This window comes from Cottoperca gobio, chromosome 10 (genome assembly GCF_900634415.1).
Source record: "Cottoperca gobio chromosome 10, fCotGob3.1, whole genome shotgun sequence".
NCBI lineage: Eukaryota > Metazoa > Chordata > Actinopteri > Perciformes > Bovichtidae > Cottoperca > Cottoperca gobio.
In genome coordinates, this window is record NC_041364.1 from 15,925,823 (window position 1) to 15,951,325 (window position 25,503).

The 25,503-nt window shown below is 39.8% G+C and overlaps 1 protein-coding gene across 4 annotated transcripts in view; it reads right to left on the bottom strand.

The window, feature by feature from the left end:
* nlgn3a (neuroligin 3a) overlaps positions 1-25,503 on the bottom strand; it is a 175,248-nt gene that overhangs the window by 96,861 nt on the left and 52,884 nt on the right. For 3 of the 4 annotated variants that reach the window (XM_029441563.1, XM_029441562.1, XM_029441560.1), the window contains exon 1: positions 15,846-16,157. The exons of the other annotated variant lie outside the window; for it this stretch is intronic. The gene's annotated coding sequence lies outside the window, so the exon portion shown is untranslated. Of the gene's footprint in view, positions 1-15,845; positions 16,158-25,503 lie in introns of those variants that run through there. 4 annotated transcript variants of the gene reach the window in all.

Here is a 25,503-nt window from a genome sequence, read left to right on the forward strand (position 1 = left end):
TTTGACACCACTTTTACAAGACTCTTGCTCATAAGAAACTAGACAAACGAGTCAAAGAAAAGAAGAGCAGACCAGAATGTCTGCGTTTCATATTCAGCATCAAGACTGGGTAAATATTCAAAAGAGCATTTTTATCAAGTGTCAGTAATCAGCTGAATCAGATATTCACAGATACCTTTCTGAATGTAGAGTTTCCAAATTGTTGGTCATATCATAGCACGTCTGCGGCAGTGGCAGCACATTTGATTGGACTTGGTTAGCACATGTGAAACGTGATTGAAATCCTAGAGAGGTTACACTCGAGCATACCAAGGAGAATTCAGCAGATATTTCAGGCAGCTCCTCTCATCTCTTCCACTGTGAGGACAGCACGTATAACATGGCAGCACTAACATCAATTTCTGGCTTATAGTTGAAAGGAGGATGGATTTTTAGCCTTCTGGGACGCATCCTTAATAAAAATCCGGGCAAGTCAAGGAACCTGAACAACGCTGGCATGGCACTACGTATATAAAGCAAATCAAAGTTTATGACAATAACTTCAAATGCGATCTGCTGTGTATTACTCCTACTGTACTCTTTGCTTGTCATGGACTTCCCCACCAGTTATCAAGAGTTACTGCCTGATAAGAAAGCTCACTTAACATTAACATTGATCATGGTTTGAGATTAATGAGAACATGAATTTGGTATACATGGCTATTTTCTATTCAAACCCTTTATTGAATTCTTAAAGTATATCTTATTTAAGTTAAGCAATTAACACTATGCAGTGCATTGAACATTGATCCAAGCTGCAGCAAAGACTTGACAGGGATGGGAGTGGGGGATACATTTTTCACAAAGCCGCTTTTAACACTTCACAAACATATAGAGTTGAACTGTGAGTTAATTGAGGTCTGGCTGGTAATTACACCAGGGAGTTGATCTCTCACAATCAGGGCTCCAAGTTCATTGGCACTGCATTATAAAAACCTAGATGGATAAACTCCTATGGCTAATATTGACCCTTCTACTCTGGGTTAAAGAGACCATGTAGTTGTCCTTGGCCTGAATAATCATTTGTAGTGCCAGTATCAAATGCAGATTTGCAACTAAGAGTAAGGCACAATGGTGAGCAATTATTTTCCTAGAGGAATGGTTCTCATGATAACTTGATTTCGATTGTCTTTGCAGCATACAATATACATCTAAAACTGGGATTATGTGGGTAATTTACGATGCAGTAATTTCTACAATTTGGTGGACATTTCGTGCTAGAAAGAATGAATTCTTGCGGTTGTAATGTCCCTGCCAGCCGCCACCACCCCATTACATAAACTAAAACACAAACAGAAGTATACTCATAAACCATACAAAGCCAGGCCTTTGAAGAACTGATCGTCCTGAGGACAACACTTAGCTATGCACCATTGCAAAAAGCAGTGAAGCCCCTGCGCTGAGTGCATGTAATTCACCACTTTCATCCACTGCATTTTGAATTATGTTTTTCTGCAGACAGTGATTAAAGATTCAGATCAACTTGTCCAGAAGAATGTAAAATTAATTTTCCTTTTTTACAATAAAGTGAAAGCTGTTGGGCCTTTGTGAAAGGTAATAGCCTTGTGCATTTGTGTGTGTATGTGTATTATGTACTGTAAGTATGCTGAGAAACCAAGTCTTTCCATGGCCTCATAAACTAAATAACAGCTTTAATTTAAGGTAAGTAGGCTGCCGTTCTTTGGGAAAATTGAAAGATCAGCTTTATCAGTCGATGTGAAAAGGCTCCACAAAATAATACATATACCAAGCAGAGACCTGACCCAGATGCTGCTTGTAAAATTAATGAGCTAATAATGCATTAGGCGTCTTAGCATTTGCAGTAGTTACAGTAATGTGCAAACACAGAGATATTCCTCATTCAGGTAAAATATGGTGTTATACTGCTAGACCTAGAACTGGAATTCATTAATGTGATATAATTTAAAAGTATCACAGCGTGTTGCATCATATACAGCAGATCCCCCTTTTCCCTTGAGGCATGTGCTTTAAAATGTTGCATGTACATTTAAGTCGTACGTCTAAGAGTCCTTAATTGTGATTGATGATAAAATAAGCCCTGATGAATTTTGAGAATTGACGTGTCATGTCAACTAACGCCCAACACATTATTCTGATGTTTCTTTTCAAAGACCTCCAAATACCTGGCTTCCTTTCACAGTATTCACAAATGCCAAAAAGTGGTAGAAGATGCTATTGACATGCAAATGTGTGGTAGTTGCAGAGAAGTGTGAGGTGCCAAAGTGTATTGTTGTGTGACAAGCAGGATTTCTGAATACATAGCTGAAAGCCGAGATGTACACGAGTGCGTTTGACACAGCAAAACCCTCAGCATATATTTTCTTATGTAAAAAAAAAAAGGCATAATGGGCTCATCAGCATGATGGTGTTGGCCCTATTTACAGAGAGATCACAGGGTTACTGTAGCCTAATGACAACAGATTAAATAAGGTCTGTCCACTGTACATGCCTGGAGTTTTATGGGAGCATAATTAAGTTTCGAACCGACCCGACAGTGATGTGCTTTTAACTAAAGGTCAACAGTAAACAGCGATGTGAGAACCACTTGATTATTATGTATATCACAACATCAAAAAAGATGCTGCTGCACTAATGAGGGGGTGACCTTCATCTTCAGTATAAACAAAGACCAAACGAACACATGCCGCACCACATGGCCCCGACCAGCCATTAATAAGAGGTGAATAGCTCTTTAATATCCAGAAGGACTATATGCCATGCAATATTTGACATTTCAGAGAAAGGCTTGCTGTGAAATGTAATCTCATCTTGAACACTGGATGTATAGTACTTCATGTATAGCATCGGGAAAGCCTGGCGACATATGTTTGTATGTAAGAAAAGATACATAACATTACAAATATATATATATATATATATATATATATATATATATATATATATATATATAATCCTGACTGCTTTCATTTCAATAATAAATAATCTACACTTATAAAATATGAAAATCGGAGATGTGAATGTGGTTTGAGCATTTACATCTTAATTCATCACATTACAGGTTCATTCAGAGCTACAGCCAGGTGGATTTAGAGGAGATGTGGAGGGATTAGTGAGGTGATATCAATCACCACAGTTGAACCTCCCCCTTATCCAGGTGCATTACAGCCCCCGGCTGTTTTCCCATTGATCCAAGGCTATAGGGCTGAAGCTAAAGGCTTTCCCTTCAGGGAATCCTAAACCTTTGGGAAATAGATACATTTATTAATAACCCAATTTGAGCATAGATTTATATTTATCTTTACACATTAAAAAATATTTTGTGGTCTCCAGTTATTTGAGATTAGATAGACAGGCTGCATTTGTGTAGCTAAGTAATAAAATAAAAAAGGAAACACATCAGAACGTCCTGGAGGCAAAGAAAGCAGCTGTGTTTCCTCCAGTGGCTGTCCCAACTGTCGGTTTGAAAAAGCAGCCGTCTTACTCTCCTCACTGCATGTTCACATTGATATTCTAGATATTATTAGAAAGGCCAGAGTCTCCAGATGATGATGAGCTCCGGGGGACATTTTAAATGACAGCGCCCTTTCTTGAAGGAAGAGAGTAAACAACAGAGGCGACCAACCCTGTCTTGTTACCAAATCTGCATTTGTGTCACTGAGACAGGATGTGACTTTTCAGATATGAAAGGAGGTGGGAGGGGTTGTGTGAGGGGTTGTGTGAGGGGTTGTGAGAGGGGTTGTGAGAGGGGTTGTGTGAGGGGTGCGGCAGAGACATGCCTCAATATCACACATGCAGGAGGGAACACTGTCCCCTGACAACAGTCCTTTCGACTCGCCCTGGCAGATATGTCTACTCTCCATTCACTATTTCTAATCCCGTCTGAAAGCCTACCTTGAATGTCAAGCTTCTTCTTAAATTGGCTCGTGTTCTTAGTGATTGATTAAAGTACTGTAACCCAGCTTTATCAGACCGCCTGAACTCTGTATTTCTGCCAAATCTATTAGGTAATGCATCTTTTGTTATTGCACTGGTTTCTCTTTTTTCTTTTTTTGTCCGTCTTTGGGAAACGCACAGATCCATTTACTATGATACGGAGTACTGAGTCGTACCTGGCTCTACGATAGCACAGCAGCCTTAAGCGCACAACAGATTGTGACAAATGTGGCATCCTAATTCAATACAGCGTTATTCAGGGAAATTGGCTTAAATGTATCACTAGAGTCCAAAACAGTGTGCACAGTTATATACTTTGAACACATTTCATAATCCCCATTCCTCCTTTTCTTGCTCTTGACGGATGCCATGCTGGTACCAGAAACCCAACTATATCCCATGACATTGAGCTAATAATATGGCTATAATTCATGAGTTCTAATGCTGTAATATCCCCCATGCCATTGCACACAGAGGAGAGAGGAGAGGAGAGGTTGCCCTGATATTACTGCTGACGCCTGAGTCCTAGACGCTGCACTTAGAGTGTCTCCTGCAGGACATTATTCAAACACACACAGGCACTACAAAGTCCATGAGACAAGAGTAGGCCACTACAGTATGAAACGCACACATCCTCAGACACTGCGGCTTGCCGAGGGTACTCAAGGTCATACAGCAAGGCGCCACACGTACAGGATGTCGCCGCTTTCTAAAAAGCCATTATATTTTATCCACATTACAATGTATATACACTATGGTGAACTGCAGCACCGAATTTAGTAGGATGGAAAGACTATGCATACGGAAATCTGGGAATTCATTAAAATCCCATTTGTGTACTTTAAACAGAGAAGACCACATCAATGACTGCATGCTTAGAAGTAGGCCATGTCCAAACACTGCAGGCAAATTTGGCCTCGGGATGTCTGCACTTCCTGAAAAACTGCACACAACACGCACTGTGAGCTACTACTGTATCTTACTTCCTTTTCTGTGCCTACTTTGAAGCAGAGGAGCCCAGAGCAATGACAACACATTCTGTAGATACTGTATATGTACTCGTACTCCCCGTGATCATGCATCCAGACTTACACATGAAACAACATTTCCGAATCAAATTTGCTCTTGTGAAACAACTTCTCTCATCTGCCTCTTTTAAAAAAAAACATTCCTCCTAATGTTTTTTTTTTCCGTTGGAACGACTATAAACATCCTCCCTGTTCCATGTTTCATTAGCAACCTGAGGGGGAAAAAGGCTTTTCCTCTAACATCTGGATGTTAGCTACCTTGAGTGAAAAGTCATATCAGATCAGATCCCGCTACATCAAATGCAACTTGAGGGCACATTATTTATTCATTTAGCTGCTGACATCCAAACCATGCCCTAAACGGTGACACTTTGAAAAACTAGTCCTCTGTGCCTGAACTGTGCCGATACGAATGCAACTAACAGGGGCTCGCAGAGGGGAGAGAGTTTTATGTTCCCTTTACCAGGCATGAACGCAGATGAGACGGAACAAAGAGGCCGTTGTTGTTTTCTAGCTGAAGAGCCTTGGAGCTTCTGCGAAGAGCAAACACAACAATGACAGTGCCTTCTTGCCTGCTGTAAAACTTCATGTGACTACAAGTCCTTCCTACTATTTTCATTGCCACTAAAAGCAAAGCCCTCGGAGCCACAATGGCACATCAGCTATTACCAATATTCATGTATGTGGTTAACAGAAAGCCTGGCTAGCATAAGTACTGGCCTGTGTAGGTGTCTCTCGTTTGGTGTTTTGTGTGTGTGTGTGTGTGTGGGTGATTTGTGTTGTACTTTTTCATGTTTTAGGAGTTGGCAGTAAAAAAAAGATAAATCAGGAGAAAGGTTTCACTCAGCAGGAACAAAATCCGACAAAGCTTGCCTGTCTGACAGAAGCAAACTGCAATGCTTTAAGTTTTCAGGAACAAAATCATTTGTTAATACTGACAAATTCTCTTTTCTGTCACAGCACTAGACTTCTTTTCACTTTGTTATCTTTTGAATCATGTGTGTACAGTATATACACCTTTGGGGTCAGATGACAAAGATTGCCCTCTAACTCCAGAAGTTTGTATGCAAACATACTCCAAAGAGGAAATCCATATGTGATGGATACAAAGAAAAGGTTTTTAGTGGAAGAGGAGAGCTGCTCTGTGCAGGATTAAGTGCTTTAGATCTAATGATGAGAGAGGGCCTGTTTTTTTATTTGTTTTCAAACAGGCATTTTGTTCTTGATGGAATAACGGCTGTGTTCTGTCTCCGGAGGGTACAAATGCTCATCAAAGACCTGGCTTTGTCAAACAATCCATAAACTCTTAATGCCACATATCACAAGATACTTGCTAGACAAGTTCAGAGAAAGAGCAAAAATCAATGAGACAATTTATCCCAATTTACAATGTGATTATAGTACATAACGCTTTATATCATACACGTTTGCTGTTTGATTCTGCACCATTAAGGGACAGCTCATGTTTAGGAAGTTCGCCCCTCCAGCTCAGAATTCCTTGGTGGGATTCTCGAGCTTCCTATCAATATCTGAGGCAGTGGCTGCCAGAAGATTTGGTAGCTCTGGATGCCTGGGGCTGTAAATCTGGGCCAGGGGTTGTGTGGGATGCTCAGATAAATGGGTTGGGCTTTGTTTTATTGCAGCATTGCTTGTCTTAACTTTCTGTGTCTACCAGGGATTTTGAAAATTTGCTACTGTCCTTGGGCCTCTCTTTGCAACAGCGGCTCTGAGTCGGGTTTGAGTCAGCCCTGGTACCCCAAGATTACATAAATATCCTCTGTGAGCCATTCACCACTATATCCATGCTCTACTGTGTTGGTCGCTTTTAAAAAAAATCTTTAGCAGTGTTGTGTTTTTTCATGGGTATGGGGTGCAAGTCTCAGATTAAAAGGGGAACTGAGGATCTTCATATAACCCAATTTGACAAGTCCTTTCACACTGTGCCGAACAATTAAACGCAAAGAGTAAACATTTTCTCAATGGAGGATATTCCGCTCTCAAGTCCTCTGCTCTGAACCTTTGCTAATGGATTTGAATAAAAAGGCCTTTACATGTGATGCAGCTGTTTGTCATTGGTGTGCAGCAAAGCATCAATATGAAGGAAAAGTGGGCCACCGAGACACAAAGCACAATTATCCCTGAGGAAATATGTCACATTTCCGACGTCTTTTGTGATAAGGTTTCCTCATTGGTGCTTCTAATGTCTTCTTTTAAAAAGCACAGTGAGATACAAAGGCAAAGATATGGCTTATTAGGTCAGTTCTGGATTCCTTTTTACACACTGATCATGGATCTGCTGGATAAATCACATGGGTATCATTAGAATCAACCCCGAGGAGTCTTCGGGTGCAAGCGTGCAAGTGTGTGTGTGTGTGTGTATGCTGGATAATGACTTTCCTTTAGCTATATTTTCAATAGCCAATCAAGTAAAATGATATGCAGCAGCTTGGAAGTCTTGCTAAAATGTATTTTACAGTCCTGATTCCCTTTGCACTGTAAAACACTTCTTCCTTTAAATAATTATTTTCAGATGTAGACTTGGGAGATATTTTGGACATACAGTACAAATAACTCAAATAATGCAAATTCATTATCCTGTTTAGTGAATTGATATTCTTCGGCAGCAATAGAAAAATAACTCCATTCTACATCCCATTAGTTAGCATATTACTGGGTGCCAGGCTACCACAAAGCTTCAACAATAAATGCTTATTGTCACGTTTGCTTTGGAGTTGGGGGCTTCTGTAGAATTTTAAATGCATGAAATGTGTGTGAGGCAGGTTTGGATTGAAAGAGGATGCGATTAAAGAGAATAAGAGATGAGAATGCCAGTAAATTCTGGGGTGTCAGAAAACCTTGAATCATTTAATAATTTCCAACATGGCAGGGAGATCTGACTGGATCAAAAATCTTCACATAAAAGAAGGAGCGCAGAATACAATTCGGTAGCGTTTGTATTTCACTTGTTGTTTGTGTATTGCTGTAAAAGAAAAGAGATGGTGCAGCCGTAGTTGTCCACAGCATGAATAAAACAAACGTGGCAGATTTTTGTTTGACTGGCTTTCTCGAACCCAGAGCTCACTTGTCAAAAGGCTTATCCAGGCTTACCTTTCTCAAACCTAACCATTTTCCTCTTGTTTCCTTTCAATCTCAACTCTTCCTTCTGTCCTTGCTCTTATCCTCTCTGATCCCCGCTCCATTGCTGCTGCTCTCAGAGAACCATTTCTATCCAACGGTATCATTTCACTCCTCAGCTTCAGGACTGAACTGCCCACCACCATTATGTCATTCAACACCTGCACTTAAACCCGGCTAAAATTCACAGTGGGTGCGAGGCTGAATGGACCAATGAGAGACACTTCAACTCTGGAATCTACCTTCCTGTTGTAGTGACTCGAAAGACAAAACATGTCTCACAAATAGAGCAAGTTGTATTCAAAGTGACACACAAGTTATTTTAACCCATGGAAATCGGTATATTCAAAATCATGTATCAAATTGCATCCCACATATGCATTCTACAAACACTATGCGATTATGAATTTTAGAGTGCATAGCTCAAATCTGTGCTTCTTAAAGGATCAGAAAAGCGCCTAAAGGATCCCTCTAGTCTCGTGTGTTCGCCCACATCACCAAACTCCTCAGAAACAAAACTTTTTCTAGATTAAAAACCAACAAGAAACGCATCAAAACCTCAAGCTCCTGCCCTCACTCTTTCACTCAAACCATTGTCATAGTGACCTACAGCCACCAATTCATCAAAGCTGCCGTCTTCGGAGAGTAAGCCACAAGGCTATTTCTGTAGTGACCCAGATTTTCAGGTGAATCTGGATCCGTATCAATGTAATGAGCTGCAGCGAGTCAAAGTGAACATATTAGGTCAAAATAAACTCTATTTAGCATTGGATTTTAAAGCTTGACATATACTCTCGCTGAATTTTAAAATAATCAATAAGTTAAAGGATCTATTTAAACTCCAAGAGTCATGCAAAGTGTGCATCTTGCCTTTAAGACATAATCAATGTCAGAGAAAACTCCCCAGTCTAATTTTCCTTCCCGGTCGTTTCGTCAGATTAACATCAAGCCAATTTCCTGGAGCCTGTTCTTACACGGAGTGATGGCATGATGATGATATCATTGGAAGAACGCTATAATTGTGGAGGATGGCTCCTTTTGGGAGGACTATGGGCACAGATGGACCCTGAGTTTGATGGAGGAATTTCTCTGTCCTCAAAGGCTATCAGGAAGCATGCCAAGCTGGCGAGAGATATAAATAGACTACAGTCAGGTGCAGGTCAGCACCAGAATAAACTGATTTCAAAGCAGGTACTATCCTATTAAGGAAGAGGGTTTACAATGTCATAAAGGCATATTTAAAAAGCTTCCACACTGTTAAACACAGTATTATTCTGAGACTCTGATTATATTTGGTTGCTTACTCTTTCCATATGTTGTCATGTTTCCATATTAAGGTTACTGGAGACTTCTCGTACAATAGTGGACATTTATTAAAGGGCTAACACACAGACATCCACTCACATTCATACCTGCAGGCAATTCAAGTCAATTCAATTCAAGTCTCCAGTCAACCTGATTTGCATGTATGTGGAATGTGGGAGGAAATGTGAGCGTCAGTACAGACAGAGACGACGACTGAAGACACCAAGGACATGTACTCACTATTGTTTTGGGGAATTTGGAGGTTTTAATGACTCCTCAGGTCATAAAATCCTTAGTTTATTTTAATGTTACTTCTCGCCTTGTTTTGCAGAGTTTATATTCCAACAATTGACAAAAGATAAAAGCTAAAATGAGGGTATTTAGTATTTCTCCACCAGAATTGTATCTCTGGCATTAGGGAGAAGGCTTTAAAGAGATACAATTTACAAACGACTGAATAAAGAAAATGCAGAAGAAAATCATTATTCACTTTTTTTAGGGGGCTAGTCGATCATTTCTAAAGAGGGTGGCGTTGCAGTGCGATCATTTGGACTCATTGCCTCAGTATTTTCTAAAAGTCTGGCTACAGCAGTCAATAAAGAAACAACATAGTCCACACAGGAAGGCCCATTGGATGACTGAGCCATCACAACTCTGTGCTTTACATTTATTATACACATAATATGTTCACTTAGCCTCCAGGATCCTGAGTAGTCAAAATAGAGATATGAGAATATAAAAGTCACATCTGTGCCTAATGCCTTCTCCGTGTACTGTCACAAATACAGGTGAAAAGTGCTGTGGAGAGTCTGCCTAAAAACAGATTTAAAAAAAGGATATAAATAAAGGCCTCTACATTATTTACAACTTGTTTTGAGAAAGAAAGAAAGATAAAGCAGCTTGACACAGACGATGGACTCAATGTCAGCACTGATTTACGTAGATCTAAAGTCTAAATCACAAATCTTCAATAATGGTGTGTGTGTGTGTGTGTGTGTGTGTGTGTGTGTGTGTGTGTGTGTGTGTGTGTGTGTGTGTGCTTTTGTGAAAAATTCAAGGGTAGAGAGAGAAAAGACGTGAATATACAAAAGAGTATAAAGCAACTTTAAGTTAAGAGTTTCATCAGGGTCTGTGAGTATTCGATGGTCACCCAGTTTCAGGAGAGTGCGTGTGTTTCAGTATGTGTGTGTGTGTGTGTTTCAGTATCTGAGTATGTGTAGGAGAGTGAGGAAGGATCTCTATTAATCCCATGAATTACTGCAGTCATTTCCACTCTCTTCATCACCAGCAGCATGTGCTCTGTGAGATTTAAAATATTTAAATCTGTAATCTGTCAGCATTATGAGGTTAACTCACACACACACACACACACACACACACACACACACACACACACACACACACACTCACTCACTCACTCACTCACTCACACACACACACACTGGTGTCCTATCCGTCACCATGCTTTCCACTTCACATGGCCCCACATACATCACAAGAATCTGACGGCCTTTTTTTTTCGGTAGCTCAGGCTGGGAAAGACTCTCCGACCGACCAGTGTCTGTAATTTCTCAACAGCCGTACAGACATGCTGTCGGACCCTAGAGAAGATTTAAGGGAAATGCATGCAGCTGAAAAAAGAAAGAAAAAACCAAGCCACGGCGCTGCGATGCACGAGCAAGCCTCTAATTGTTTCCCCAGTGTATGTGACCCAGTGACTCTAGAGGAGTTCTTCCTTGTTCTTTTACTACGGTTAAACCAGCATTCATTATTGATTTGGTGGCACAGACTGTTACACAACACGGTCTTATGAGTGGGCACATGTTTCTTGTCAGTTTGGTGCGCAGTTGCATTTGAGCCTCACTAATACAGCCTCTTTCACCTTTCTTACACATATGTCTTATTTTCCTAAAACTCTGAATTAATAACCAAGAATGAATAAATTGAATGGGATTAAAGCTTGAACGACAGTGACCCATATATGAATATTAGGTTGATGGAAGACACTCCAACGTAGCCCATTTAGCCAGCTCCATGTCATGTCTTCATACGACAGGCTTTTACTAAGCTCCTTAAGAGCCTGCCCCAGGGGGATCTATGGTAGGCTGGAGGTACTGACTCAGGCCTTATCTTCACTAATTTACCCCATGAATTAGACGGCCCCTCGCTTATGTGTCCTGCTAGACCCACACAATACTCACTCCATGTTAAGAAAGATGAGGAGAGAAAGGGGCTTAGCGATGACTTTGTTGGATAAGAAACTGGGGAATTGACGGGGGAAAAAGCACACTCTGCCACATCAACTTTACCTGGACAGTAACGTTCATCCCCGGGATTTAAAAGTGTTGATTCCCTGTCACTTGTCTGTCTATTCTCAAGGTGGATTAGGCGGAATAAAATGCAATTTAAATCATATGGATTAAGGTGAACTTTTCGAAAACAAACAGGCAGGGTTTTACCCCTGTCAGCCACAAAGTACAGTAAGGACAGAATGACTGTGTCTTTGTTCCTTTCAGACTTACCTTAAATTCTCTTTGACAGACAATTTAAAATTCAAATGAGCTGGCAAGCTGCAGCTGTGGACTTTTAGAGGACAGGAAGTGCAGGGCTACAGGAATCTATCCATCCAGTTGAAAATGACTTGTTGTGTCATATCATACTGCATGTGCAAGTGGACTGTGCTAATCATAGGCACAGTAAAGAAATAGGTGAGACACGTTCGCAAAGTAAAATAAATGGAATGTATATAAACGTGCATGCACTGCTTCATCATTCATCATTGTCATTCATGTCGTTTGCATGTTCAACATGAATGAAATGAACTGAGCTTCATTCCAAGCTAATCTTATGTAAGTTTAAAGTACAGATTTGCATCTGAGAGCCTCTCTCCCTACCATGGCTGTCTCCCACCCCCACCTCTCGCTGTCTCTCTCCTTGTGATGCATTTTTTAAAAGTCTTGGTTAAAAAAAGGAAAGACAATCTAAAATAGCTCCTCACTTTTGCCGCTTATTTGATTTTACGTCCGCAGGTTTCGTCCTCTGCCTGTGTATTATTGAGTGTAAATTTTATGATTAATAAATAAATAATAAATACATCACTTCTGGCAGACAGTGAGTGGAGACATACTGTGTGACATCTGCTTTGTAGTTAGAACGGCGATGTCCAAAAGAATCTTGTTTACTAAGCAGACATTGGTCTTTGGCAGGGAAACCTGTTAGTCAGGGGAGATGTTTTTGGGCCATGAACAATGTAAAATCTCTGTTAAATATGTTATGTGCAGTAGACTTGAGGCGTATCTTTGTGCCTCAGGCCAAAACCATTTTGTTAGTCAAACAAAGACTCTTTCATCTTTTCACAGATTTAACTCATTTGTCTTATTCATTATTAAAACAAATGTGACACAAGTATATCTAGTGGATTGTCGCTCGTTTCCAGTAATACTTTAAGAAAACAATCAGGGGGTTTGTCGGCAATTCTGTCACAAAAGGTGTGATTTAATGATGATGAAAGCGGATCCTCCTGAGCAAATAAGAAGAGACAAGTTTATCCTCCTTCATTAGTCACTGTGCATCTGTCTGTGGATAGCCAGATTATGAAAGAGCTCAGCTGACACGTCATGATACAGTTTGACTTGGGTTTAAAATGCTTTGCTGCTTTTTGCCCCAACCGTTTTCAGAGCTCTCTGCTCTAACACGAGTGTTTTTAGGCCCATTAAAAACATTGACTTTGAATCATTTACATTTTAAGTGGTAATAATGTAAAGACTGATTTCTCTCGCTGAATGAATCTCTTCCTTTGCACTAACAAAAGAAAAGATAGTTTAAAGGAATTCTTTATCTGCCTGCTTTGTAAGACCTTCCTACAGTGTCTCTTTAAGAGCATCTGCCATCAAGACCAATGCAATTGTGTATCTTGTTTGCTTGGCAATGTAGTGAAAACTTATGTACATTAAATCCAAACGCATGTTTCTTTTTGTGTGTATGACATTGCGAAGCAGCGGAAACAGTGCTAGAACAATGACAGCATTTTCTTCGGGTGTGGGATAGGCAGTGATAGGACATATTTTCAGAAGGTCAGAAAGTATCCATTTGGGAAATTATTCAGTTCCTCCTCCTGCTGCTCCAAGACAACACGTCAAACACAATGAAGAATATTAGAAAACACAAATAACCTTCGGCAGCCTTTTTCATATGTGCAACATTACACCTTTGCATATACACATAGGAGTAAACACACACGCGCCCGCGCCTGGATGTGGGGGCAATAATGAGAGCACGCGGAGAGAGAAACTGAAGGTTCAAGAACAAGAGGCCTCTTGGGCCATTGAGCGGCTCATCCATGTTAAGTCAGGCCAAGATGTACACAGGTGTATTCACTTTAGGTCAGAACGAAGCCTTGCTGACCTTTGCGGCAGACAGGGAGTCTCATTGAGCTTTTCTTGAGCAGTCCTGGGGCTCACAGGGTAAACAATAGACTCAATGATGCACTTTGAAATGCTGTGTTAGTGTGTGCCTTGCAGTGATCACATGTTGACCACCACCTTCAAGCCTTCAAGTCCAAAATGTCCAGCTAATGAACACGTTGAGCAAGCAGCGCTATCGGTAATTATATCTTCCAACAGCTGACACACAAAGCTCTGTTTTTAGATGCCGTTATTGTTACACGCACAAGCCCAGAAATGTTCTGCAAAAAAAAAAAGAGAGTGAAGAATGGATAATAAAACAGCAGGAAACTTGAAAAATAACACTTTGCTGGACTGGAATGCAAACTCTGAAGAGCCAGAGAGAGAATTCACAAGCAGCAGCAGCGGCAGCAGCAGCGGCAGTATGCATAATCCTTCACATGATATTGAAGACACACATATAATATAAATGAACGCAATTTGCTTGCAAATCAAATTCCAAAGAATGCTAATCAAATTTCATAGGAATAGGAATAAAAAATTAGGAATTATTTGAGTCTGTGTTATTAGCACCCATTAAAGGCGTCTTTCATCAATAGTGTGGTATGTATGCCAAATAAAAAACTGGATCATTTCCTAAATGCAGGGACACATTGCGTATTCAACCAATCACCATGACAACTCTTGCTTGACATTTTCACTCTCTCGTCCCTTTTTGGGATTCAACTCCCACTGTTAATTATTCTCTCTACCGCTGACTACAACGGCACTTTATATCTTTAAGCTTCTGCCATGTGTCCAGGAATTTCAAGATTGGAAACAAGTAGTCACATGGGGGCCTGCAGGATCTTCATAGAGCTTTCAATGCACATTCTCTTCTTCCACAAGCAGTTTGTGCAAGTGGTTTCTACAGCTAACACAGGGATTATAAAGATGGGAAAGTGAGGTTGTTTACTCAGATTTAGCAGAGTCATGGAATAAGTCAAAAGATCAATGATGAAAAAGGCCTAAATTTATGCATCAGAATGAATTTCAGTGATGAGCAGGCATGAACAAAAGCACTACATTCATTAAAGATCATTTAAGTACACTCTTTGTGTCACTCTAAATGAGGAAGAAATCATCATTTAACCTCATGCATTACAATTAAACATTCAAATTGAGTGAGCTATATATTCACACAGAAACTTCCAAAAATAATTAGCTCATGTGCAAAACTAAATAATAGGAAATTGGGACCCCCAACGTATGCTTGTGGCAGATCATCCTGCTCCATCACCACAACAGATGGAGATAGCTTGCTGCAAATTGGTGCCAGATCGCACTCGTATTATAAAAAAAAACATATTTAGATCTGATGTCATACTGGGCGATTTGATTCAGTAATTCTTCCTTTAATTTCCTTTAAACTTTAGAGATTACAATTTCATTTGCCTAAAGCAAGTCACCGGGCTATTTCATTTGCGTTAAAAGGGAGAGCAACGAGAGATAGATAGATAGATAGAGAGAGAGAGAGAGAGAGAGAGAGAGAGAGAGAGAGAGAGAGAGAGAGAGAGAGAGCCTGGCTGCGCGTCACTGCTCCATCACGCACACAAGATGTCTTTATGCCCATGTAACAAGTGCTCAGAACAATTATCACGGTATTAATTATTATTGCATAAACGTTGGCAGTGCCGTGTTGTAACACGTTACATATGACAGTGAGGGGGAAAGAAACACAGTTACCCAGCATCCAAATTCCTGCTTCTAATGAGCCTCGGTGTAGTCCGTTCAAGTCACACAAATCCAAATGCGTTTTGGAAGTGTACGTGCTTTGTGCCGGTGTACTGCGCTGCGTCGATGTAGCTTCACAAAAACACCACTCATTATATCGAAAGAAAAAATACAAGTCGTATAATTTGAGTCCAAGTAGCCCGGTGTGCCCGTCTCCCCTGCATCTCCTCTATAACTCACTCACCACGCATGCAGCCTTGAGATATTTTTCCCCCAGCTGATTATCAAGTGTCATGAAATGACTCACCTGCTTTGTCGAGATATAAATCCACTCATGCCTTGCTTTTCTGAAAATAAAAAGCCGGGACAATGTTTCACTGCTTCGGGGTCTTCTTCACTTGCAGTCGGGTATACTCCAAATATCCGTATAGTCTGGACACCGCTTAGGTTTTTCGGGAATGACCTTCCTGTGAAGCAGTAACGTCTCTCATTATCCTCACTCCGCTCTCATCTTAATGCATTTCTCCCATGTTATTGTTTTTCTGTTGTTGTTGTTTTTTTTTTCAGCGGAAAGCTCTCCTCCTAGTCCTGGTGCGTTTTGATGCTTTTGCCTGGACTCTTCGGCTCAACACGAGCTTCGCGGGAGCGCGCGGCGCGATCCCGACTGAGCGTTCGGGAGCGCCGATTGGAGATGGAGAGGAGAGTTACTAAGGTAACCAAGGGCACACGCATGATACATGAAAAGGAGCAGAGGATGTATGCCTCCCAACTAAAAAAGCTCTGCCCTTCTGCTCTGCCGTATTTGACAGGTCATCAAAAAAGGTTTTTTTATGTCTCACTGAGGGGCCCATTCACACACATATCATCCTAGGCATCATTCTTTGCTTAGTCCTATAGGGCATTTTTAATTTGCGTTTTAGGAATTTCCCCTTTTAAATCAACATTATATTCCACTAAAGATAAGATACAAAAACGAACTGTTAAGAGCATTGAAGAGGACTTTTATGAGGTTGGAGAAAATTAATGAATGAAGAGACAATGCCAAAGTTCCTTAAATGCTGAATAGGCTAGTTAGAAGGCCAATAAGTTATATAATAGTTTTTTCCAGGGATGCACTTGATTTCGCATTTCTCACTCAATAAATTACCTCCAGGCTATTAAAGCTACTTCCCAAACTGTATTTGATGTTGGCGGTCGTGATTGTGAGCCAATGAAGTAATAGAAAGAAATACAACGGCTGCTGTGACATGTTTCAAACAATTAACTCTTCGTTAAACAAGACTAGCCATACAGGTGAGAGAAAATATGAATCAGTTTAATTGATACAAAAAAAAAATCCACTTCCACTTTTCTAAGGGATAAGTAGGGATTTTAAACATTTGATCAACTGATTATATTAAAGCCTGAAAGAGGGCTTTCACTTAACTACACTTTCATATAAATTGTGTAACGTAGAGCGGAGCGGCTGCCTGCATGCATTATGTCTAAAACTGCTGCTGAGCTTCATTCATCAGGCTTTGCAAGCACACTTATTTTTCGGAGAAGTGTCCTGTAATCACAACTGAAACTCCTTAATGTATTTATGTTTCTCAAATGTTTGTGAATGTGGATTCACAATGTGTTCTTTAAAAGCTCTGGAGAGATGGCTCTCTCTATCATGCGACTCTACAGGATTTTACACCCACGCTTCATACTATGGAACAGTTTATCCCTCCACATAGGTCTGCTCCCTTTGTTGACATTTTTTAATCTTTGTTAAAAACCCATCTTCTCCTTGGCCTTTAAATCCAATTGAGATCAATACTGCATCATCAGTGCTTTGTCTCTCTGCGTCGTTCCTCCATTGTCCTTGTGTCTCTGCTGTTATGCTTGTATTGTCCTCTATGCATTTATCTGTTTACTGAAGTTCTGCAGCACTTTGGTCAAAATGACTTATCTTTAAATGTCCTCTATACATAAGGTTGGCATCGCTTTTGCTTCGAACCGGAATAGAAATGTCCCTTATCGTGAGAAGGTGTTCTTTATCAAAATCATGCTGAAATTAAGCTATTTATGCATTAAAATAAAGTAAATGCCTTTTAGGAGAGTTTAAACACGAACACCAACATCGCTTTAAGGTTTAAACACAAATCAACAACTAACATGTAAATGAAAATATACCACAGTAAAGAATAAGTGACAAGTTTAGGTCTAAATAGAGGTAAATCAATGTTAAAGCTTTATTTGTATAGCACCTTTCATACAAGAATTGCACCCCACAGCAAAAACATAAAAATGTGTACAAAATGATACAGAGCATGTACAGTGCAATGATCACAATGCTGATGTAAGTGTGAAATAGCATTAAAAATAGAAAAAATATATGACTGCAAAGACGACTTAATTATACAAAGTTATGTCTCCAATGTTAACAAGTGTCACAACTAAAGAGCAAGGTTTGTTTTTACTGCCATTCAACACTCATTCAGGAGAAAATAAATCACAAAGGAGGCAGAGACACTGACACAAACCTCCTGCAGCCGTAACACATCTTGTGTTTTACATGCTCAATTAACGCGCCGGCTAGATGTACATTTATAATAACTCTGACTTTGACTGAAATCAGCGAGACAATCTAACATCACAAACAAACTGACAAAACAAAAAGCATGGGAACATTGCGACATTAAAAGTGGTCTGAAGCTTTAATGCCTAATGTTGCGGGGCGCAGAAAACAACACATGGGGTGTGTTGCAGTTTTACAGGTGGGTACAGGCGAGTCATTCACACTCACAAGGACGATCTTTCTCTCGAGGAGAGTGTCAGCTCAGTGGCAAACAGATGAATGCTGTGCCTGAGGCGACTGGATGGCTAAGTTCAAAAGCATGCTGGAGAATAATATTTATGCCTTATGAGTGAGTGTGAGCATAACAATGTCAAAATGCAGGCTTAAAGCAAATGGTGAACGGTGTTGAAGTTCTATTTTTGCCAAATTAGCTGTACATGAACCCCAAATTCATTTGCCCACATGTGGTGAATAAATCAGTAGAAACATTCCACCATCTACATAATTTATGAAGGAAACGGGGTTCAATGAGCACAAAATGATAATAATAATAATAATAATATATGCTGATATTCAATCAAGCAATATTACTGCACGCAATACCCATGACGGTAGAACAATTAAAACAGGTTGACCTGACGACACAGGATCATTTTTAGGATGTAATATTGAGTATATTAAAAAAACGATTTAGTCTCTCGGTTGATTGATGTGAAACTTCTCTTACTTTGAAGTATTTTTAACCACAAAAGCAGCGATATACTGCCAGGAAAATAGTTTTGTTTGCTATGGAAGAATTGCATATTTAGATATGATTAATTAGAATATATAAGCTTGTCAATTAGGGACAATGGCCATTAATGAACAATACAAATGTAAATGAGTTGGAATTACCTACATGGCAATTATTTTCAGTTGTCTTAAAAGGAACAATAAAATGATGTGTGTTATAAATGATGGCAGCACTAGTCGTGACAAAGAAAGATACATAGCAGCAAAGCCTGCAGGATGCACAGAAAGGTAAAAAAGAAAAGAAAAAAGCATAGACGGGACAACAAAGCTCAGATCTGTCAAATACGGTACAGTCAAGATAGCAGGAGAAATGTCAAGCAGGAGATGCAAGATGGGGAAGATAAATAAACAAGACATGCCAGCAGGACACGAGAGTCAGCAGAACAGTGAAGCCCGTAACTGACATCCTGATGTCCATCACTGTATATCAATAAAGAATCGTTGCCGCTCTAAAGGAACGAAAGGTTTTTTTTTGTTGTATAACGACTTTCATAGTGTCTTCTAAAGGGGACCAGGCTTTGCCACAAGCAAACACATTTACCTGATCTGCAACATCTCTCCAGTATCTCTCTACTTCTGCTTCAGTGATGCCATCATTGTTAACTATTGTTGTTGTTCTGTTTTAATGTGCTCATCTTTTTCCCAGCCGAATCATATCATTTCTCCAGCTGATGAAACAACAATGTATTTCAAAGGAAGGATCAATAATTCAATCTGTTAATGCTGCACTGGATTGTTACCCTCGCCAATCTTTTTCATGTAAACTGCGTGAGAGCTTGGATCTGAAAAGCCAGACGGAGCTGTCTGTTAGGATCACAATGAAGCCGGATAACTCAAAACAGGGTCCGGGCTGAAGAGAACTCGAAGGGTTAACAGCACTGAAGTGGACGTCTAGTGGGAAAACCCAGGAAATACAACAAAACCCACTGTTGTGTTTTTAATCAACAAAAACATTTCCTACTCTTTATTACCGCCCCTCATTAGGTGACAGTGGGACACATCAATCAGCAGCTGCCTCTTCAGTGAACCAATCAGTGTAGAGAAAACTATGAAATCTTAAGTACAAGTTTGACAGGCTGTGCTCAAGAATCTGCTATTTGTTAGACGCATGTTTTATAATAAGAGTGGGCCTTTTCATCCGACATTTATTACATCCCTGTTGAGTTATCATGGAAAGCGAAGTGATTCTCATGCTGTATTTTACAATGCCCACTGCTCTAGGCTTCTTGTCACTGTAATGTGAATGCAGAGCTGTCATCCATATAAGAGTCATCAGGGAATTATGAAGTACTGATTGGTTAGAAAGCCTTTTTCTATATGTTATTCTCTTCTGTACCTCACCTAACCAGCAGGTTAGCCAGGCAAACATAGACCCACAGCAGATCGACCCTTTTTAAAGTGAGCTATCTTTCATGAGAATAACCCAACAATGACCTCGCTAACTATTCCCACTAATGTCAGGCTATTAGACCTCCGTCCAGTTGATCTCCTCGACTTTAGTTATTATTTTCGACTTGTTTTCAGACTACTTCACCCCCTATTAATTTATCCAGTCCGAGAATCAATGTTACGGTTACAACCACACTTGCTACTTGTGGCATTTATAGGCCTGTGGGGAGTTTAGCATGCTAATCTAACAACAGACTAGTGTTTTGTTTCAAGCTCTGCCTTGTGCCGGGGTCTTGTGACGCCTGCGGCTTTCAGCAAACATTTCACTTTCAAACCATCTATCTGCCGCAGTGTGTCTCTGTGCTGCTGTCCTCACCCCACACTCCTGAATTCTGACATTCATTTGAATTGTTAACAGACCCGTGCTTGCCTTGATCGTATCAATTTTCTTGCACAGCAATTCAAAGCAGGGCTTTTACAGTAACATAGAGAAAAACGATATATATGTATATATATAGAATTACATATAAATGGCGGTAGCTTCTGGTCTGTCTGTCGTTTAAATTCTGTGAAACTCCTTTCCACCAGAAGCTCGTTTTTTTTTTACTTCAGCTTGTAATAAAATCATTAAAATCGATATATTTTCTCAACCGATTAATATGTTGGATAAGGGGGCACATAACGAGCGGGAAAATGCAGCTTCAAATTGCGAGTGATCACAGATAAAGCCCTCGGCTCACGCTGTTGTGTGCTCAGGTGCTCTCAAAGGAGTTGGACAAATGGGTTCTCAAAAATACACTAATACATTTATGATCCCCAAAGACGAAGAGGAAAGCGCTGAAAGCAGACAGGAGTTTGGGAGGTGACACATTTACAGTTCATTGCTTTGCTAAAACAAGTGACAGTTGCACTTCATTGCTGTATGTAATGTCCATTTGTTTTTGTAGCCTGTAGTTTATGAGTTAAATAGGTCCACGACACAATAGCACTCAGCACAGCGGCTTGTTTTATCCCCACATGGATGTGCCTGTGGGGCACATTGTCAGGAACAGAAATCTCTGACCCATGACACTTCGTCCATCATTGGCTCTCGACTCTATATTCATGAACTTTCAGAAAATACATGTGGATTTCACATGCATAAATGTATATATGTTCACATACAAAACGTGGAAGTCTTCCTGTTCTATTGTTCTACAACATCGAATCAAAATGGATTTATGTGGAGTAGCTTGGAGCGTTCCTTCGTCGTCCTTGTGTAGGTGTTGCTGCAGATACTGACTCACCTAAAGTGGGATCTTCATTGACTTACAACTAATTATGTGACTTCTAAAAACCCAGTGGCTGCACCAGAGATTTAGGTAGGTCCCTTTTATACTTGTGCAAACATTTACAGTATTATGCAATCTTTTATGATTATGATTCATTTAGATCCCTTTGTACAGAAGAGATTTCTTTCACTTTGACATTTAGTGCTTTTTTTTCTGTTGATCTGTGTCGAAAAAGCCACATTAAAATGACTTTAATTGTTGAACATTAAAATAAATGAAGACTGTTTATAGTCACTGTGTACTGCAGGCGTAATAAGCTTCTGTATGTATCAATACAGAATTGACTCTTCTTTTCTAAATCAGGAACGATGTTTTATGCAACATACTCGAAGTAGGCTACATCATATGAAGAAAGATGTACTATGATACTCAAATGGCAAACTACACAAACTCAAAAAACGTACACACTGTATGCAATTTTACAGGATCAAACTAAATAAGAGTCAGAGAAGGATTTGACTTCTGGGATACTTTAAAGTCGACAGAATGTATTTTTAGTTGAACCTGTTACAAATTAATCAGGATTTCCTGATCTGCTGCGTTGAGTGCGTCTGTGAGTTATCTGTAACAGCTGTCCAGAGCCGATCACACAGTTCTCACATATAAATAAAAATAATTCCTGCTTTATTTAGAGTTAGCAGCGTGTTTATTTCCCATTCTGTAGCATTACCGCAGAGATCAACACTGTAATCTCTGTCAGAGCTTGACCAATTTACTCAGCACCTTTCAAACTTTGGTTTTGCAGATCGAATATTAAAACGGAAAGTGAAGAGAGTGCATGAATATGAACTCATAGAACTCTATTCATATTACATCCTTATCTCGCTGTGAAATTATGCCAGACAACTATTTCCACTTTACTCGACAATCTTCTCATCTTCGTAGTAGCGCTGAAAATATGATGGGATGATGACCTTGTAATTTATTACTTTTCCATTGGGTATGTTGTTCTGTTTATTTATCTCAACCAGCTGAGAGTACACACAGACACAGAAACACCACACTTTAAAACATATTAAAGAGCTGTTAACAATCCTCAGATCAAGTGCATAATTCAAAATATGGTGGTGCAGTAGCCGGTGTAAAGGTGACGAAAACCCTAAATCATCTAAAGAAAGAAAGGTTAAAAGAAGAAGAAACATTGGCTAAACGAATTAAATCTGATGCCAAGATGTTTTTCCTTCCAAACTGAATAAAGAGGCTGTTTTGCAAATCAGAAAATTCATTGAGTCTTTCAGGGAATCTTGATGTTGCTGTAATACTTTCATGGTTTTACTCCCAGTTCATGTCCACAGCGAACTCTCTTTAATCCCCCTGTATATTGTACACACCCTTTCATCATTTCTCCTCGTAAACATCCATTTTCAGCTTGGTTGAACTGCTTTTAGTGCTTTCATAACACATTTATAATATTTTGAGAGAGTCTCCTCTAGCAGTGATTGGGTCTCAGGCAGAGGCTGATTACAGTGCGCCACATCAGGCATTTTCCTAGGTAACCTCGAAAATCAGTAGATCTCCCCGGGACCCCAACAGTCAAAGGAAACAAAGAGATTTAATCAAGCTGTTGACGCATACCTTTAATACTAATGTCTTCATCAGACACACTTTTCACTGCTTCAATGTTTACGACCACACTGGATTTATTAAGACACGCTCTTCTGTACAATAATCTTAACGCCATTATCGCAGAAAAGGGTTAGTCACAGCATGTGTCACTGCCCAGGGTGGGAGAGGGGATTTAGGGATATTTTTGTGCCAAGCGCCGAGGGCTCTGCTGGTCCTTCCATAACACAAGTCTTTAAAAGAAGCTAAATCTAACACGCACAACCGACTGTGCACAGATGATTTCACTGTCTCGTGTACTCATTATCATATCTACGCTACGTATTGCTTGCTAAAAACTAACTAAACTAAGGTAGCTAGGATTGTGCAAATTGGAAATGTATAATTTTTACAATAATGTGTACAATGTTCTCAAAGTAATCATGTTGAAGTAAATAGTTGCGAGTTGAGAAAGCTCCAATCTCACTGTTTGCTATCAGTCTGTTTATGCTGAAGTGATACTTGACTAAACTGTGCAATAGGCAAAAAGGCAGCTAGACAAGAGCTTGGCTCTCATGCTCAGATTTCCATATTTATTGCCTGAAATCCTGCAGGGAGTTCAACTGAATGCCAATCGTAGAGCTGACTCACTGAAACAAATATGCATCTGCACCCTGTACGCTACAACACAGAGCCCATACTGTATGATGCTTGATTGATTAAAATCTACCTTTTCAAGCTAAATGTTATAGAATAAGTAGCTCACTGTGCCGGCACTGAAACAGTGATAATACCCAGGGGCTGCTGTTCTTTCAACAACAATAATCTCTATTTATAGAGCACTTTTCATAAGCAGTGTTAGAAAGTGCTTCAAATTTGTTTTGCAACAAATGTCAGTAATCTAAGACAAAATAAATGTAAGAAAACTCAAGTAAAGTAAACTCTCAGATAAAAGTATGTTTTAAGAAGAGATTTAAAAGAGTTGATGACACATGAGTCAGTCTTTGTGTTCAAGACATTATAAAAGTGGTTCCAAACCTGGGAGTGTCATAAGATACAGAAGAAGCAAGAAGAAAAACAACATATTTAAGCTCCACAATGTTAAGTTTATATTTCTTGTAAAGTACATGTTCCGTGTTGATAGGTACGCGTCCTGTATCTCACTTTCGGTGACCCTATTTATTCCCTAATAATCGGATGCACCATTTTTAACATAATTGAATAACCAATATGATGACCATATAACATCAAACAAGAGTTTAATAATGCAATATGTCATAAAAGACGATACAGGAGCCTGGCTGCACGCACCTCCAGACTCAAGGACAGTTTTTACCACCAAGCCATCAGGCTTCTCAACCTCCAGACCCACAGACACACCCACTCACTCACTGTCTGCACTACATACATCATAAATAAATATCATTATCATTACAGTACTGCACAACCCCCCTTCTATTCATGTACATAAGCTATATTGTTTTTGTTATTATTGTTTTAACTTAAATTGTATATAGCACTCCTTTCTTCAAAATATTTTATATATGTTTGACAGCTGAGCTGACGTGCTGTCTCTCTCAGACACATGTCATTGTACCGTTGACCCTGTGTTAACCTACATATGACAAATACAATTTGGAACTAGAACTTGAAAACACATTTTCTTGGGGACCCACTCATTTTTCATGGAACCACTCAAATGAGCAGCTGTGGCGACAGGGGACTCACTGCATTGAAACCTATCAACCTATCAACATCACTGCATTTAGTGTCTTCAGAGCTCTTAAAAGGAACAACAAGCTGAAACTGATGATGAGGGGCCGCAAGTAGACATTTTGTCTAATAGGGTCACAAAAAAACCACTGATATAGAAAAGTGTCCAGGAGTGAGTGTCCTACACTACATGTATAAATGGTTACACTTCTGTGTCAAGGTTCTGCGTATGTTTACGGGCATATTTATCTGTGTTGGATTTCACTTAATACACAGAACCTTATCTCACAAGAAAGATAAAGAAAGGAGCAGAAGGAAAAGGGGGAAATAAACAACATCACGAGTAGTAACTCGAACAACCGGGAGGTCAAAGCAAAACTAACAGACCTGAACAGAACCATGACAGGCTTAGCAGCACCACTGTATTTACAGTAGAAGCAAACTTAGTAATCAAGTACTTCTTTCCTCTCCATATCTGCAGACACAGGCACATGTGACACACCTTAAAGTCTAATTCTATCTGATGCAAATGTATGCATTGCCGTTGTGAACTATGAGTCGATTATAGCACCGTGGTTATTCTGAGCGGGCAGAAGGTGGAGGCACCTCAAGACATTAGTATGCCAATGTGTTTAAAGGCCAATTTCACCCTG